This window comes from Trichechus manatus, unplaced genomic scaffold, assembly GCF_000243295.1.
Source record: "Trichechus manatus latirostris isolate Lorelei unplaced genomic scaffold, TriManLat1.0 scaffold00154, whole genome shotgun sequence".
Classification (NCBI taxonomy): domain Eukaryota; kingdom Metazoa; phylum Chordata; class Mammalia; order Sirenia; family Trichechidae; genus Trichechus; species Trichechus manatus.
In genome coordinates, this window is record NW_004444090.1 from 3,845,692 (window position 1) to 3,864,089 (window position 18,398).

Genomic DNA, 18,398 nt, shown 5'->3' on the forward strand with positions numbered 1-18,398 from the left:
CAAAAGTGGTTGCAGCAGTACATCAACAGGGAACTGCCAGAAATTCAAGCCGGATTCAGAAGAGGACATGGAACCAGGTATATCACTGCTGATGTCAGATGGATCCTGGCTGAAAGCAGAGACTACAGAAAGATGTTCACTGTGTTTTATGGACAATGCAAAGGCATAGACTATGTGGATCATAACAAACTCTGGATACCATTGGGAAGAATGGGAATTCCAGAACACTTAACTGGGCTCATGAGGAACCTGTACGTATATTAAGAGGCAGTCATTCAACAGAACAAGGAGATATTGCATGGTAAAGTCAGGAAAAGTGTGCATCAGGGTGGTATCTTTTCACCATACTTACTCAATCTGTATGCTGAGCAAATACTCTGAGAAGCTGGAATATATGAAGAAGAATGGGGCACCAGGATTGGAAGAAGACTCATCAACAATCTGCATTATGCAGATGACACAACCTTGCTTGCTGAAAGTGAAGAGGACTTGAAGTACTTACTGACGAAGATCAAAGACCACAGCCTTCAGTATGGATTACACATCAACATAGAGAAAACAAAAATGCTCACAACTGGACCAATAAACAACATCATGATAAAAGGAGAGAAGATTGAAGTTGTCAAGGATTTCATTTTACTTGGATCCACAATCAACACCCATGGAAGCAGCAGTCAAGAAATCAAAAGACGTATTGCACTGCACAAATCAGCTGCAAAAGACCTCTTTAAAGTGTTAAAAAGCAAAGATGTCACCTTGAAGACTAAGATGTGCCTGACTCAACTGCCTCACATGCATGCACAACCTAGACAATGAATAAGGAAGACCAAAGAATTGATGCCTTTGAATTGTGGTGTTGGCAAAGAATAGTGAATATACCATGGACTGCCAAAAGAATGAACAAATCTTTCTTGGAAGAAGTACAACCAGAATGCTCATTAGAAGCAAGGATCGCGAGACTACATCTCACATACTTTGGACATGTTATCAGGGGGGTTCAGTCCCTGGAGAAGGACATCATGCTTGATAAAGTACAGGGTCAGTGAAAAAGAGGAAGACCTCAACGAGATGGATTGACACAGTGGCTGCAATAACGGGATCAAGCATAACAACAATTGTGAGGATGGCACAGGACTGGGCAGTGTTGCGTTTTGTTGTACATAGGGTCACTATGAGTCAGAACTGACTCCACGGCACCTAACAACAGCAATAACAATATTGACACAAATAATTCACTCATTTCCAAAGCAGATTGTACTTCACATTCCATTTGATGTAAGACAGTAATTTAGGGGAGTATAAAGAAGCCTGGGTGGTACAAGTGGCTTATGATCCACTGCTAACCTAAAGTTTGACAGTTTGAACCCACCCAGTGGTATACAGAATGCTTAATTGTGCTCATGTGAAACCTGACATAGACCAAGACACAATCATTCAAACAGAATATGGGGATATTGCGTGGTTCCAAATTAGGAAAGCTGTGTGTCAAGGTTGTATTCTTTCACCATACTTATTCAATCTGCATGCTGAGCAAATAATATGAGAAGCTGGACTATATGAAGAAAAATGTTGCATCAGGATTGGAGGAAGACTCGGTAACAAACCTGCAATATGCAGATGACAGAAACTTGCTTACTGAAAGGGAAGAAGAGTTGAAGCACTTACTGATGTAGATCAAAGACTACTGCCTTCGGTGCTTGCTTCGGCAGCACATATCCTAAAATTGGAATAATACAGAGAAGATTAGCATGGTCCCTGGGCAAGGGTGACATGCAAATTCATGAAGCATTCCTTATTTTTTGTTTGTTAAGGCCAAAAAAAAAAAAAAGGACTGCAGCCTTTAGTATGGATTACGTACTGAACACAAAGAAAACAAAAATCCTCACAACTGACCAATAAGCAACATCATGATAAATGGAGAAAACACTGAAGTTGTCAAGGATTTCATTTTACTTGGATCCACAAATAACACCCATGGAAGCAGCAGTCGAGAAATCAAATGACGCATTGCATTGGGCAAATCAGCTGCAAAAGACCTCTTTAAAGTGTTTTAAAGCAAAGAGGACACTTTTAGGACTAAGGTGTGCCTGATCCAAGCCATGGAGTTTTCAATTGCATTATATGCATGCAAAAGCTGGACAATGAATAAGGAAGACTGAAGAGGAATTGATGCATTTGAATTTTGGTGTTGCAAAGAATACTGAACATACCACGGACTGCCAGACGAATGAACAAATCTGTCTTGGAAGTACAGCCAGAATGCTCCTTAGAAGGGAGGATGACAAGATTTCATTTCACATAGTTTGAACACGTTATCAGGAGGGACTAGTCCCTGGAGAAGAACATCATGCTTGGTAAGGTAGAGAGTCAGTGAAGAAGAGGAAGACCCTTAATGAGATGGATTGACACAGTGGCTGTAACAATGGGCTCAAACAAACCAACAACTGTGAGGATGGCACAGGACCAGGCAGTGTTTCTTTCAGTTGTACACAGGGTCACTATGACTTGGAACCAACTTGACAGTACCTAACAACAACAAGAAGTGTTACCACAAAGAAAGACCTGGTGATCTCCTTCTATAAAGATAACAGCCAAGAAAACTCCATGGAGCATTTTTACTCTGTAACATATGGAGTCACCATGAGTCAGAATCGACTCTACAGAAATGGGTAAAGGGATATGGTGGAATCACCAATGAGGTTAACAGCAGGGTTCTTGGATTCTCTTCCCCATGCTGCCGTCAACATTCTTTGCAACCTTAAGCAAGTCACTCTCAATGTGTTAATTCAGTAAAATGAAATTGAAGAGGTGGGATTAGGCCTAAGCCATTGCTTTCTCAGCCTTGTATCTGGAAATCTAGGTTTCCACATAAAAGTCTCAGAATGGTGGGGCAGGGAGACTGTCAGGTTGGAGGGTAGATTCCATCCCCCATGAAAAAGGACAATGCCACGTTATTCTGATATATTTGGAGGTTTTACTTATGGATATTGTTTGGAAAATAATATCCCACCACTAAAAACTGCCTTGAAAAACTACAAATATCTTTAAACTTCAAATTAGTTTATACCTTTCCTCTTAACAATTTGCATACGGTGCTGATGTGTGATAGAATGAAGCTTTCTTTTTTAAGAGAGAACAACCAAAAGCAAATAGTAACGAATCTCTCACAAAGTAAATAAATAATGGGCTTTTCTAAATATTTTCTAAAAATTTTATTTCATATAGAGGTTTCATGGTCAAAAACTCAGAAAATGCTATAAATCTCTGGAGATTTACAGTAAACATTAAATGACTGGAGACACTCATGAGTCTTAGATGACTGAATTTGTTTTAGGATAATACCTGTTACTACTATAGGAACATGTTGCCATGGGGAAAGTGAAGTGAGACATAAAGAAGATACTTGGTTTTCTGTTGCCTATATAGCAAAGGTGGAAGAAGACCTGTTGACCTGCTTCCGTAAAGATTGTTGTGTTCAGTTGATTTCGACTCATAGTGCCCCTATAGGGCAGGGTAGAACTGCCCCGCAGGATTTCTTAGGCTATAATCTTTACAGAAGCAGGTATTTTCTCCCACAGAGCCACTGATACGATCGAACCACCAATCTTTTGGTTAGCAGCTGAGAGTTTACCCACTGCACCACCAGGGCTCCTTCCATAAAGATGACGGTCAGGAAAACCCTATGGAGCAGTTCTACTTTGTAACACATGGGGTCTCCATGAGTCAGAATCCACTGAACAGCAACAGGTTATATAGCTAAAACTTAGTGAAACTACCAAGAACATTAATGAGCTTTGTATTCGCCTATCTCCTGACATGGATATCTTAGGATCTTGCTTCAACAGTGTCATGGTTTGAACTATGTCCCCCCAAAAATGTGTATATCAGTTTGGCTAGGCCATGATTCCTGGTACTGTGTGATTTTCCTATATGTTGTAAATCCTGCCTCTATGATGTTAATGAGGGAAGATGGGTGGCAGTTGTGTTAGTAAGGCAGGACTGGATCTACAAGACTGGATTGTGTCCTGAGGCAATCTCTTGAGATATAAAAGACAGAAGTGAGCAGTGAGACAGAGGGACCTCATACCATCAAGAAAGCAGTGCCGGGAGCAGAGCGTGCCCTTTGGACCAGGGTCCCTGCGCAGAGAAGCTCCTAGTCCAGGGGAACACCGAAGAGAAGAAGGCCAACAGAGAGAAAAAGCCTTCCCTTGGAGCTGATGCCCTGAATTTGGACTTTTAGCCAACTTTGACTGTGAGGAAATAACCTTCTCTTCATTAAAACCATCCACTTGTGGTGTTTCTGTTATAGCAGCACTAGATAACTAAGACAAACAGTCATGCCAGATAGTGCCTGATATACTGGTATACACGTTTTCCTATATTGGGAAAAGATGACTAAATGCAGAATTTTAAAAAAACTTCTTTGCCATCCAGTTATAGTATCCTTAAATGAAATGCCTAGATGGTGGATAAAATCTTTTTTTTTTTTTTTTTAATCTGGCTAGTGAGTTCTTATAGAGACTTTTACCAGAAAATCAGAATTATAGAATTGTATTTCTATAAAGGAAGATTCTAGATGCAATGGTATGAAGAGAACCAGCATCTGATTAACTTTACATTTTTCCAAGTTTAATAAACTAAGTGATTCATGAATATTTCAATATCTGGCAAAAAATGAAAGGTAAGTCAATGAGTCCATTGAGAATAAACTCATTAATTATCAAATCAGCTCAGAATTGTTTCAACAATTTGTGTCTTGCTTGCATGAGGATTACAGAAATTATCATTGCTTCTATTTTCTCTTTAGTGAAAAGAATTTCAGGCAAAATATATGGAGACTATATATGTATATGAGGACTATATATGGACTCAAAGCGTTTCCTCATTTTCTCCAGAAAATCAATTAGCAAATTAAATTTCTTTTAGTGAATTCTGATGAATGTATTTACTGAAATGAAATTTTACTTTATCATATGTAGTATATGAATAATGGATTTAGAAATATGTATATACAGAGAGAGAAGAAAGAGAAATAGACAGAAACTGAGGTTTCTACAGAGATTATCAATGAAATGAATTTTATTGTAATCACATTTTGCCTGCAGAAAATAAGACTTGGTGACATAAAACTAATTTTTCTTTCAGGTATTTGTCTTAAAGGTGCTTGTTAAGAAATAAAATTTAGGCAAAATTGTAGACTGAACAAACAACTGTGAGTATCTTTTCAGGCAATGTCTTTTTTATAATAGAAATGGAATCCATTCACAGACAAAAGACATATTTTGTTTGCCACAGGAATGACAGGTATTCAGTAATAAAGGGTAGTGAGCTAAAGGCTTGGGATGAAATTAATTCAATTAATTAATGGTTTCACAAAGTGTTGGTTGGCCTCGTCACCTTAAAAATATTAGAAACATTTAACTATTAGTCTAATTGCATGTTATTTTAATGATATTTATTTCTTACATGCATGATATTCAATAGCATTTTATGTAAATTAGCAAAAAACATTGTGCATTGAATTAATCTATCATAGCAAAAGAGATATAAATAAATTAGCTAACAGTTCAAGAACTCAAAACTGATATGCTTTTGATGTTCCACTATTTTATATTTGAGTAATACATATCCAACCAAGCAGACTATTTGAAATAAATGTTTCAGGAGAGGCTGCTGGGAGCTTGGAACTCTTATGCACTGCTGGTGGGAATGTAAATTGGAACAACCATTTTGGAAAGCAATATGGTGCTTCCTTAAAAAGACAGACATAGAAATACCAAACAATCCAGCTACCCCACTCCTAGGAATATATCCTAGAGAAATAAGAACCATCACACGAATAGACATATGGACACCCATGTTCACTGCAGCATTATTCGCAATAGAAAAAAGATGGAAACAACATATGCGCCCATCAACAGATGAATGGATAAACAAACTATGGTCCACACAAACAATGGAAAACTATGCAACAATGGAGAACAATGATGAATCTGTGAAGTATCTCACAACATGGATGAATCTGGAAGGCGTTATGCTGAGTGAAAGAAATTAATCACAAAATGATAAATACTGTATATAAGACCACTATTATAAAAACTCATGAAAAGGTTTACACACAGAAAGAGACAATCTTTGATGGTTACTAGAAAGGGGAAGGGTGGGAAGCAAAAAACACTAACTAACTATTTACTTGGCTCCACAATCAACACCCATGGAAGCAGCAGTCAAGAAGTCAAGAGACACATTGTAATGGGCAAATGTGCTGCAAAACACCTCTTTAAAGTGTTAAAAAGCAAAGATGTTACCTTGAAGACTAAGGTGCGCCTGACCCAAGGTATGATGTTTTATATCGCCTCATGTACATATGAAAGGTGGATAATGAATAAGGAAGACCAAAGAAGGATTGATGCCTTTGAATTGTGGTGTTGGTGAAGAATATTGAATATACCGAGGCCTGCCAAAACAAAGAACAAATCTGTCTTGGAAGAAGTACAACCAGAGTGCTCCTTAGAAGCAAGGATTGTGAGACTTTTTCTCACATACTTTAGACATGTTATCAGGAGGAGTCAGCCCCTGGAGAAGGACATCATGCTTGGTAAAGTAGAGGGTCAGCGAAAAAGAGGAAGGATCCTCAATGAGATGAACTGACACAGTGGCTGCAATAATGGGCTTGAGCATAACAACGATTGTGAGAATCGTGCAGGGCTGGGCGGTGTTTTATTCTGTTGTACATAGGGTTGCTATGAGTCCAAACTGACTCGAAGGCACCTAAGAACAACAACAAACAATAGATAAGTGGTAACTTTCGTGAAGGGTAAGACAGTACAAAATACTGGGGAAGTTGCACAACTTGACCAAGGCAAGCTCATGGAAGCTTCATAAAGATATCCAAACTCCCTGAGGGACCAAATTACTGGCCTGAGGGCTGGGGACCATGGTCTCAGTGGACATCCAGCTCAATCGGCATAACATAGTTTATAAAGAAAATGTTCTACATCCTACTTTGATGAGTAGCATCTGGAGTCTTAAAAGTTTGTAAGCAGCCATCTAATATACTCCACTGATCCCACCCCATCTGGAGCAAGGGAGAATGAAGAAAACCAAAGACATTAGGGAAAGACTAGTCCAAAGGCCTACAACTACCACAGCCTCCACCAGACTGAATCCAGCACAATTAGTTGGTACCGGACTACCACCACTGACTGCTCTGACAGGGATCACAATAGAGGGTCCCAGACAGAACTGGAGAAAAATGTAGAACAAAATTCTAACTCACAAAAAAAGACCAGATCAGACTTACTGGTCTCACAGAGACTAGAGAAACCCCAAAAGTATGGCCCCCAGACAGCCTTTTAACTCAGTACTGAAGTCACTCTTCATCCTTCAGCCAAAGATTAGAGAGGCCCATCAAACAAAATAAGACTAAATGGGCACGCCAGCCCAGGGGCAAGGACAAGAAGACAGGAGAAGACAGGAAAGCTGGTAACAGGGAACCCAAAGTCAAGAAGAGGAAAGTGTTGACATGTTGTGGGGTTGGCAATCAATGTCACAAAACAATATGTGTATTAATTGTTTAATGAGAAACTAATTTGCTCTGTAAACCTTCATCTAAAGTACAATAAAAAAAAGTTTCATTTTAGGTAAAAAATGATGTTATAGGAAGAAACAGTAAAATGCATTCCTCTTGTCCTATCATAACTTAATGAAAAATTACTGTCTTTTCAAAAATGCTTTAATTGAGATATATTACAGATATATCAAGATATGGAACATCACCAGTAGCCCACAGGATCCTTAGGGCTCTTTTCCAGGCAATAACTCTACCCAACACCACTAAAAAGAACCATTATCCTGATTTTTTTCACCATACATTAATTTTGTCTTTTCTTGAACTTCATATAAATGAAATCATACTGTATGTCATAAAGACATGCTTTTGTATCTGTCTTCTTTTGCTCATCATTATGTTGGTGAGATTCATCCATGTATTTTGATGTAGCTATTACGGAAAAAAGAAAAGCTGCTACGGACATTTCTGGGCATGTCTTTGGAAGGACATATGTACTCATGTCTCTTAGAGTAGAATTGCTTGCTCATAGACATAGTTGTAGCCTTACTTGATAATGCCAAACAGGGTTTTTAGTGGATGCTGTGTTTTGATTAGGAAAAAGATCATGGAACTCGAATTTAACCAATATAAAGGATCTTAAGAACTCACAGAGTTTGAATCCCTTTGTTTTAATCAGAACTTCGAACCAGTTCTTCCTGGTTCACTCATAGCTGAGGACATGAAACTAGAACAGACCTGAATTTTTAAAAATTAGGTGAACCCAGAATGATAACTGGATCAGGAAAAATTATGGATCAAAGCCCTGCTAGAAACATAATCAACCTCTTAGAAAACAAGAGCAGGGGGTGGTCCAAGATGGCAGAGTAGTCAGAAGCTTCATAACATCCCTCTTACAACAAAAACCCAAGAAAAAAGGTGAATTGGGTATAAATGACAACTTTGGAACCCTGAGCATCAAAGACAAGGCTGAAGAATTGTATCAAGTGCCAAGTGGAAGGACAAACAGTATAAAAACAGCAGACATGGAGAATTACAGATCATCAGCAACGTGCTAGCCAAACATGCACAGCATGGCTATATTGAGACAAAGCAAGCAGTGTTCCCAGCCAAAACCCCCATCACCTGGTGCAGCAAAACAGGAATGACTGTGTACTCATGTTCAGAGCCAAGCAGGAGTGCTTCCTGCCCTATGAATGTTAAGTGCACACACCCCACCCACTCTGCCCAACGCAGTCCCGTGATCGAGGCCCATGGGCCTGTGAGGCCCCCAACTCTCTTCACCCATCCCCCTCCCAGCACATAATCAAAGTCTGGTGATACCCACCACCACCCTGCCCCCTAACCCAGGAGCTCACAGACTGGAAGTGCCTGCCCCTTTGTCCAGCCACTAGCACCAGGAGCTCACAGACCCGCAACACTTCCTACTCCTTCCAGTCACCGCACCGGGGCCCTGAAGGCTGGCAGTGCCTCCTGTTCCCTCCAGCCACCTGCACCAGGTGTCTAAAGACTGGCAGGGCCCCCTACTCCCTCCAGCCGTCTGCACCAGGGGCCTGAGGGCCAGTGGTGCCTCCCACTCCATATAGCTGCCTGTGCCAGTCACTGCCCTACACCCCTGGAGACAGGAGGTGAGAGCTTCAGTGCAGCCAGATTAGTGACCAGAGTAAGATGCATACCCAGCCTAATCAGATATATCAAAACAAAATAAAACAAAAATTCAGAATGCAGCAAACAAACAAATAATAAATAAATACAACAACTTGGAGATAACAGACAACATCAAATCACATGAAGCAAGGAAAGATGGCTCCAGCAAGTGACCAACATAAAGAACTAGAAAACCTCCTGGACGAAGAAATGGCAATTGAACTACCTGCTAAAGAATCCAAAAGACTAATATACAGGGCTCTCTAAAAGATCAAGAAAGAGATCAAGGAAAATACAGACAAAAGCAAGGAAAACAGAAAAAATGGAAAACTATACAAGAAAAAAACAACAAAATAAATAGATAATTAGAAACTATACAAAACAGCAGCTAAAAATCCAAAAGATTAACAATAAAATTTCAGAAATAGAAAACTGAATAGAAAGATATAGAAGCAGAACTGAAAAAATGGAAGACAGAATCAGTGAATTCACAATTCCATGAAAGTAGAAATCAAAAACAGGAACAGCAAGGGAAAAAAAATCAAACACATGGAAACAGAATAACATCTTGCTTAAAAACAACTAGGTGGTAGAAAAATCAAAGGGGGGATGAAAAAATTCCTAAAATCAAATGAGAATGAAACTACATCTCACCAAAACTTTGAGACACAGTAGTGCTCAGAGGTCAATTTATAGCTATAAATACACATGTCAAATAAGAAGAAAGAGACAAAATCTAAACATTAACCCTACAACTTGAACAAATAAAAAGAGAGCAGTAAAAGAAGCCCATAGTCACAAGAAGAAATGAAATAATAAATATTAGAGCAGAAGTAAATGAAATAACAGAAGAGAAAAACAATAGAATGAACAAAACCAGAAGTTGGTTCTCTGAAAGGATCAACAAAATTGACAAACCATTGGCCAAATTTACAAAAGAAAAGCAGGAGAGGAAGCAAATTACCCAAATAAGAAATGACATGGGTGACATTACAACAGAACCAATTGAAATAAAAAGGATTATACCAGAATACTTTGAAAAATTGTACTCTAACAAATTTGAAAACCTAGCAGAAAGGATAAATTTCTAGAAACACACTACCTACCTAACATAACACAAACTGAGGTAGAAAAACTGAACAGACCCATAACAAAAGTAAAGATTGAAGAGTCAATTAAAAAAAAAAAAAACTATGAACTGGGTGGCTTCATTGGATAATTCTACCAAACATTCAGAGAAGAGCTCCCACCAACTACTACTCAAATTATTTCATAGTATAGAAAGGAAGGAGTACTCTAAATTCATTCTATGAATCCAGAATAACCCTGATACAAAAGACAGGCAAACACACTACGAAAAAAGAAAATTACAGACCAATATCCCTCATGAATACAGACACAAAAATTCTCAACAAAATTCTAGCCAATAGAAATCAACAGCATATCAAAAATACAATACCTCACAACCAAGTGGGATTCATACCAGGTATGCAAGGATTGTTCAACATTAGAAAATCAATCAACGTAATCCACAACATAAATAAAACAAAAGAATCACATGATCATTTCATTTGATGCAGAAAAGCCATATGATAAAGTCTAACACCCATTCCTAATAAAAACTCTCAGGAAAATACGAATAGAAGGGAAATTCCTCAACATAATAAAGGGCATTTATACAAAATCAACAGCCAACATTATTCTCAATGGAGAGAGACTGAAAGCATTCCCCTTGAGAAGGGATATTAGACAAGCATGCCCTTTATCACCACTCTTAGTCAACATTTTGCTTGAAATCCTAGCTATGTCATAAGGCAAGAAAAAAAAAAATAAACAGCATCCAAATTGGTGAGGAAGAAGTAAAACTATCCCTATTTGCAGACCATATGATACCATTCTGCGGTGTGATTAATTACTTTTATTACATAGTCATGGTCTTACAATTCCCACCCAGGTGACTGTGTGATAGGATAATTGTGGCCTACCAAGGGAATTGGTCAGTTTTGCCCTAAAAGAGAGCCAATTCCAGAGCAGAGGGAAGGAGCCCATCACCACCAAGGAAGGAGAGACAAGCAGGAGAGATCCAGCAGGAAAGACCCAGCAGTAGGAGATGGCACGGTGGGCTTTCTGGCCCATGGAGAGAGAAAGCTGAGTGCCTCTGGGCAGAGACTGAGGTCCAGGGAGAGGCTTGCCTGAAAGCATGGCTGGGAAGAGACTATCTTGTTGGAAAAACTGTATCTTGAGTGTTCCTGAGCCTGTATTGTAACTGTTACTTCCTAATAAAGCCCAAATTGTAGGTACGGTCTGTGAGTTCTATATGGCCATTGCAATGAATTATTGAACCCAGCAGAGAGTGCTGTGGGAGGGACTGTTGGTGTCAGAATTGGTAAAAACGGTGGAGAGAGAAGGCATGTCTGACCCTCCACCTCATAGGAATCAGCCTTGGACTGTTGATCTTGAGTCTCCTTCCCCGTCATGAAGTTGGAGGAGGTCAGACTCCACCTCCATGCCGTTTTTACATGTACATAGAAAACCACAAAGATTCCATAGGAAAGCTACTGAAACTAATAAGATTCAGCAAAGTAGCAGGATACAAGATCAACATACAAAAATTAGTTGAATTCCTCTATATCAACAAAGAGAACTGCAAAAAGCTAATCAGGAAAAAGATACCATTTACAATAGTCCCCAAAAGATAAAATACTTAGGAATAAATCTAACCAGGGATATAAAAGACCTATACAAAGAAAACTATAAAAAACTACTGCAAGAAATCAAAATAGACCTACACAAATGGAAAAACATACCACGCTCATGGATAGGAAGACTCAACTTAGGAAAGTATAAATACTACCCAAAGTGATCTACAGATAAAAATGCAATCCTGATCCCATTTCAACAGCATTCTTTAATGACGTGGAAAAACTATTCACCAAGTTCATATGGAAAGGTAAGAGGTCTCAGATAAGTAAAGCATTTTTTGAAGAAGAACAAGGTAGGAGGCCTCACACTACCTGATCTCAGAACCTACTATACAGCCACAGCAGTCAAAGCAGACTGGTACTGGTACAATGAAAGACACATAGACCAGTGGAATAGAATTGAGAACCCCGAAATAAATCCACCCACCTATGGACAACTGATCTTTGACAAAGGGACAAAATCCATTAAATGAGGAAAAAAAAGTCCCTTTAACAAACTGTGCTGTCAAAACTGGATTTCCATTCGTGAAAAAAAAATGAAACAGGACCCATACCTCACACCATACATAAAAACTAGCTCAAAAAGTATCAAAGACCTAAATATGAAACTATAAAGATCATGGAAGAAAAAATAGTGACAGCGCTAGGAACCCTAATATATGGCATAAATAGAACATCAAATATAACTGAAAATTTACAAACAGCAAAAGATGAACTAGATAAATGGGACCTCCTAAAAATTAAACAAAAAGAGGAAGACCCTCAACAAGATGGACTGACACATTGGCTGCAACAATGGGCTCAAGCATAACAAAGATTGTCAGGATGGCGCAGGACCAGACAATGTTTCATTCTGTTGTATACAGGGTTGCTATGAGTTGGAACTGACTCCATGGCACCTAACAAAACAACAAAAATTAAACACTTATGCCTATCAAAAGATTTCTCAAAAAAAGTAAAAAGAGAACCAACAGACTAGGGGAAAAAATTGGCTACAACATATCCAACAAGGGTCTAAAATTTGTAGAAAACTTCAACACCTCAACAATTAAAAAATGGGCCAAAGATATGAACAGACACTTCACCAAAGAAGACATTCAGATGGCTAACACACATATGAAGAAATGCTCGTGATACTTAGCCATTAAACCAAGAACCAAACCCGTTGCCGTCAAGTCAATTCTGACTCATAGCAACCCTAGAGGACAGAGAAGAGCTGCTCCATAGAGTTTCCAAGGAGTGGCTGGTGAATCCAAACTGCCCACCTTCTGAATAGCAGCTGAGCTCTTAACCACTGTGCTACCAGGGCTCCCATTAGCCATTAGAGAGATGCCAATCAAAACCTACAATGAGATACCATCTCACCCCAACATTACTGGTACCAATCAAAAATACAGAAGAAAACAAATGGAGAGATTGTGGTGAGATGGGAACTCTTACACACACTGGTGGGAATGTAAAATGGTACAACCACTGTGGAAAACAGTATGGTGCTTCCTTAAAAAGCTAGAAATAGAAATACCATATGACCCAGCACTTTCACTCCTAGGTATATACCCTAAAGAAATAAGAGCCGTGACACGGATAGACATATGTACATCCATGTTCATTGCAGCATTATTCACAACAGCAAAAAATGAACACAACCTAGCTGCCCATCAACAGATGAATGGATTAACAAACTGTGGTACATACACACAGTGGAATACTACTCAATGATAAAAAATAATGAAATAATGATGAATCCGTGAAACATTTCACAGCATGAATGAATTTGGAGGACATTATGCTGATTGAAATAAGTCAATCACAAAAGGATAAATATTGTATGAAACCACTATTACAAAGAAATCAGAAAAGATATACATGCAGAAAAAAATTTTTTTCAATGGTTACCAGGGACAGAATGGGGAGGGAGGGAAAATTTCCAGATAGATAGGAGGCACGTGTTAATATTGGTGAAAGGAGAGGCAATACACAATATGGGAAAAGTCAGCAAAGCATGACCAAGGCACAGGAGGACACTGAGAGGACGGCAAGAACAAAAGGCAACAACAGTAATGACTATAGACAATTCTGCAACAATAGTATTAACAGACACTAATTTACAAATGGATACATAGGTAGATAGATATGCCAAGAGCTGGGGGAGGGTGTAACGGAACACATCCACCTGCAGATACAGGTTTGGTGGTGGATATTTCTACATTCATAACTTAATATAGACAATAGAGCATCCAAGGACCACAGTCAAGGAAACTTCTTAGACATAACTAAACACCTTGTGTGACAAAGTTCCTAGGCTTGAAGGCAAGAGACCATAGACTCAGGGAACATCTGTGTCAATTGGTACAACATGGTTAATAAAGACAAAATTCTGCATCCTACTTTGGTGAGTAGCATCTGGGGTCTTAAAAGTTTGTGAGCAGCCATCTAAGATACAACTATTGATCTCTTACCATCTGGGGCAAAGTAAAGCAAAGCCTCAAGGGAGTAATTAGTTCAAAGGACTAATATACCATATGAACCACAGCCTGAACAACCCTGTGACCAGAAGAACTAGTGCCCAGCTACTATTACCAGCCACTCTGACTGGGATCACAACAGAGGGTCCCAGGCAGAGCCAGAGAAAATTGTAGAACAAAAAACCAAATTCACAAAAAAAGACCTGAATTACTAGTCTCACAGACTGGAGGAACCCCCAAGACTATGGCCCTAAGACACTTCTAAACTGGAACTGAAGCCATTACCGGAGACCACCTTTCAGCCAAAACATAAACAGGCCCATAAAATAAACAATGACACCTGAGAGGAATGTTCTCCTTAGAACAAACAATTATACGAGATCAAAAGGGCAACATCTGCCCAAAAGAAAAGATAAGAAGGCAGGAAGAGGTAGAAAATCAGGACAAAAGAAAACAAGGAATCTAGGACAGAAATGGGGAGAGCGCTGATACATTGTGGGAATGAAACCAATGTCATGGAACACTTTATGTACAAATTATCCAATGGGAAACTAATTTGCTCTGTAAATTTTCACCTAATGCACAATAAAAAAATTTTTTAAAAAAAGAAAAGAAAACAAGGGCAGTGTACACATTGCATAGCAACCAAATCTGTTGCCCGTTGGATTTTGAGCAGAGTCAGAAACAGTGATGCCCTGCTCAAAGATGGCAGTCAACTGTGCTGCTTTGAATGTGGGTTGCTCTCCACAGTCCTGCCAATAATCCATTCACATGCATCAGGAACCTGAAAGGGCTCACTACACCTCTTCCGAAACTCCCTGTCCAGGGCTTTGACCCATAATTTTTCCCATTCTAGTTATCATTCCAGATCACTCAAATTTTAACAATTCAGGGCTCTTCTCGTTTTGCTTTGTTGGCCAAGACTGAACCAGTTCAAATCAGTTTGAAGTCCTGGTTTTAATTAATGAAAGAGGACTCAGGAACAATTTTGTTGTTGTTGATGATAAACCAAAAAACCCATTGCCGTTGAGTCAATTCCAACTCGTAGTGACCCTACAGGACAGAGTAGAACTGCCCCATAGAGTTTCCAAAGAGCACCTGGTGGATTCAAACTGCCGACCTTTTGGTTAGCAGCCATAGCATTTAACCACTACACCACCAGGGTTGATGTTAGATACTGTCAAGTTGGTTCTGACTTATAGTGACCCTATGTACAACAGAATGAAAGACTGCCGGGTCCTGCACTATCCTCACAATCGTTGCTTTGTTTGAGCCCGTTGTTGAGGCCACTGAGTCAATCCATCTCACTGAGAGTCCTGCTCTTTTTTTGCCAACCCTCTACTTTTGCATACATGATGTCCTTCTCCAGGGACTGGTCCCTCTCAATAACATGTCCAAAGTATATGAAATGACCTCTCACCATCTTCGTTTCTAAAGAACATTCTGTCTGTACTTCTTCCAAGACAGATTTCTTTGTTCTTCAAGAAGTTCATGGTATATTCAACCAACACCACATTTCTGTATTCTTTATTCATTTTTCAGCTTTCACATTCATATGAGGCAATTGAAAATACCATGGCTTAGGTCAGGTACACCTTAGTCCTCAAAGTGACATCTTTGCATTTTAACACTTGAAAGAGATCTTTTGTTCTGTTTTATTTATTTTTTTTTAATTGCACTTTAGATGAAGGTTTACAGAACAAGTAGTTTCTCGTTAAACAGTTAGTACACATACTGTTTTATGACACTGGTTAACAACCCCGCGACATGTCAATACTCACCCTTTTCAACCTTGGGTTCCCTATTACCAGCTTTCCTGTCCCCTCCTGCCTTCTAGTCCTTGTCCTTGGACTGTTGTGCCCTATTAGTCTCATTTTGTTTTATGGGCCTGTCTAATCTTTGGCAAAAGGGTGAGCCTCGGGAGTGACTTCATTACTGAGCTAAGAGGGTGTCTGGGGGCCATACTCTCAGGGTTTCTCCAGTGTCTGTCAGGCCAGTAAGTCTGGTCTTTTTTCGTGAGTTAGAATTTTGTTCTACGTTTTTCTCCACCTCTGTCTGGGACCCTCTGTTGTGATCCCTGTCAGAGCAGTCAATGGTGGTAGCCGAGCACCATCTAGTTGTACTGGACTCAGTCTGGTGGAGGCCGTGGTAGTTGTGGTCCATTAATCCTTTGGACTAATCTTTCCCTTGTATCTTGTTTTCTTCATTCTCCCTCATTCCCGAAGGGGTGAGACTAATGGAGTATCTTAGATAGCTGCTCACAGGCTTTTAAAATCCCAGAAGCTACTCACCAAGGTAGAATGTAGAACATTTTCTTTATAAACTGTGTTATGCCAGTTGAGCTAGATGTTCCCTGAGACCATGATCCCCACAGCCCTCCACCCAACAATTCTCTCCCTCAGGGAGTTTAGTTGCGTCTATGGCGTTCCCATGATCTTTCCTTGAACAAGTTGTGCTGGCTTCCCCAGTATTGTGTACTGTCTTGCCCTTCACCAAAGTTATCACTTATCTATTGTCCATTTAGTATTCCCCCCCACCCCTCCCATCCCTCGGAACTATCAAAGATTGTTCCTTTTTGTGTGTAAACCTTTTCACGAGTTTTTACAGTAGTCGTCTCATACAATATTTGTCCTTTTGTGATTGACTTATTTCACTCAGCATAATGTCCTCCAGTTTGATCCATGTTATGAGATGCTTCACGGATTCATCATTGTTCTTCATCCTTGCATAATACTCCATTGTGTGTATGTGCCATAGTTTGTTTATCCATTTATCTGTTGATGGACATCTAGGTTGTTTCTATCTTTCTTGCTATTGGGAACAATGCTGCAATGAACATGGGTGTGCATATGTCTATTCGTGTGACGACTCTTATTTCTCTAGGATATATTCCTAAGAGTCGGATTGCTGGATCATATGGTATTTCTATTTCTAGCTTTCTAAGGAAGCACCATATCATTTTCCAAAATGGTTGTTTCATTTTGCATTCCCACCAGCAGTGCATAAGTGTTCCAATCTCCCGGCAACCTCTCCAACATTTGTTATTTCCAGTTTTTTTGATTCATGCCAGTAGTGCTGGGGTGAGATGGTATCTCATTGTGGTTTTGATTTGCATTTCTCTAATGGCTAGTGATCGTGAACATTTCCTCATGTGTCTGTTGGCCGCCTGAATGTCTTCTCTGGTGAAGTGTCTGTTCATTTCCTTTGCCCATTTGTTAATTGGATTATTTGTCTTTTTGTTGTACAGGTGTTAGATTTTCTTATAGATTTTAGATGAGACCTTTGTCTGACTTGCAATGTCCAAAAATTTTTTCCCAGTCTGTAGGTTCTCTTTTTAGTCGTTTTTAGTCTTTTGGTGAAGTCTTTTGATGAGCATAAGTGTTTAATTTTTAGAAGATCCCAGTTATCTAGTTTATCTTCCGGAGTTTGTGTGTTGTTAGTTATGGTTTTTATCCTGTTAACGCTGTGCATTAGGGCCTCTAGCATTGATTCTATTTTTTCCTCTATGACCTTTATAGTTTTTGGTTTTATATTTAGGTCTTTGATCCATTTTGAATTAGTTTTTGTATATGGTGTGAGGAATGGGTCCTGTTTCATTTTTTTGCAGATGGACATCCAGTTTTGTCAGCACCATTTGTTAAAAAGACTGTCTGTTCCCCACTTGATGGACTTTGGGCCCTTGTCGAAGATCAGGTGATATAGGTGGATAGATTTGCATTTAGGTTCTCAATTCTTTTCCATTGGTCAATGTGTCTGTCGTTGTACCAGTACCAGGCTGTTTTGACTACTGTAGCTGTATAGTAGGTTCTGAGGCTAGGTAGTGTGAGTCCTCCTACTTTATTCTTCTTCTTCAATAGTGCTTTACTTATCTAGGTCTTCCCCTTTCCATATAAAGTTAATGATTAGTTTTTCCATCTCTTTAAAAAATATTGTTGGTATTTGGATATGGATTGCATTATATTTGTAAATTGCTTTGGGTAAAATTGTCATTTTTACCATGTTGAGTGTACCTAT

The 18,398-nt window shown here is 39.2% G+C and overlaps 1 non-coding gene across 1 annotated transcript; it reads left to right on the forward strand.

Moving 5' to 3' along the window:
* The first annotated feature begins 1,693 nt into the window (after positions 1-1,693).
* LOC111822299 (U6 spliceosomal RNA) lies at positions 1,694-1,800 on the forward strand. The gene has a single exon (XR_002825588.1). It is a non-coding gene; the product is annotated as a U6 spliceosomal RNA (small nuclear RNA).
* Positions 1,801-18,398: the final 16,598 nt, after the last annotated feature.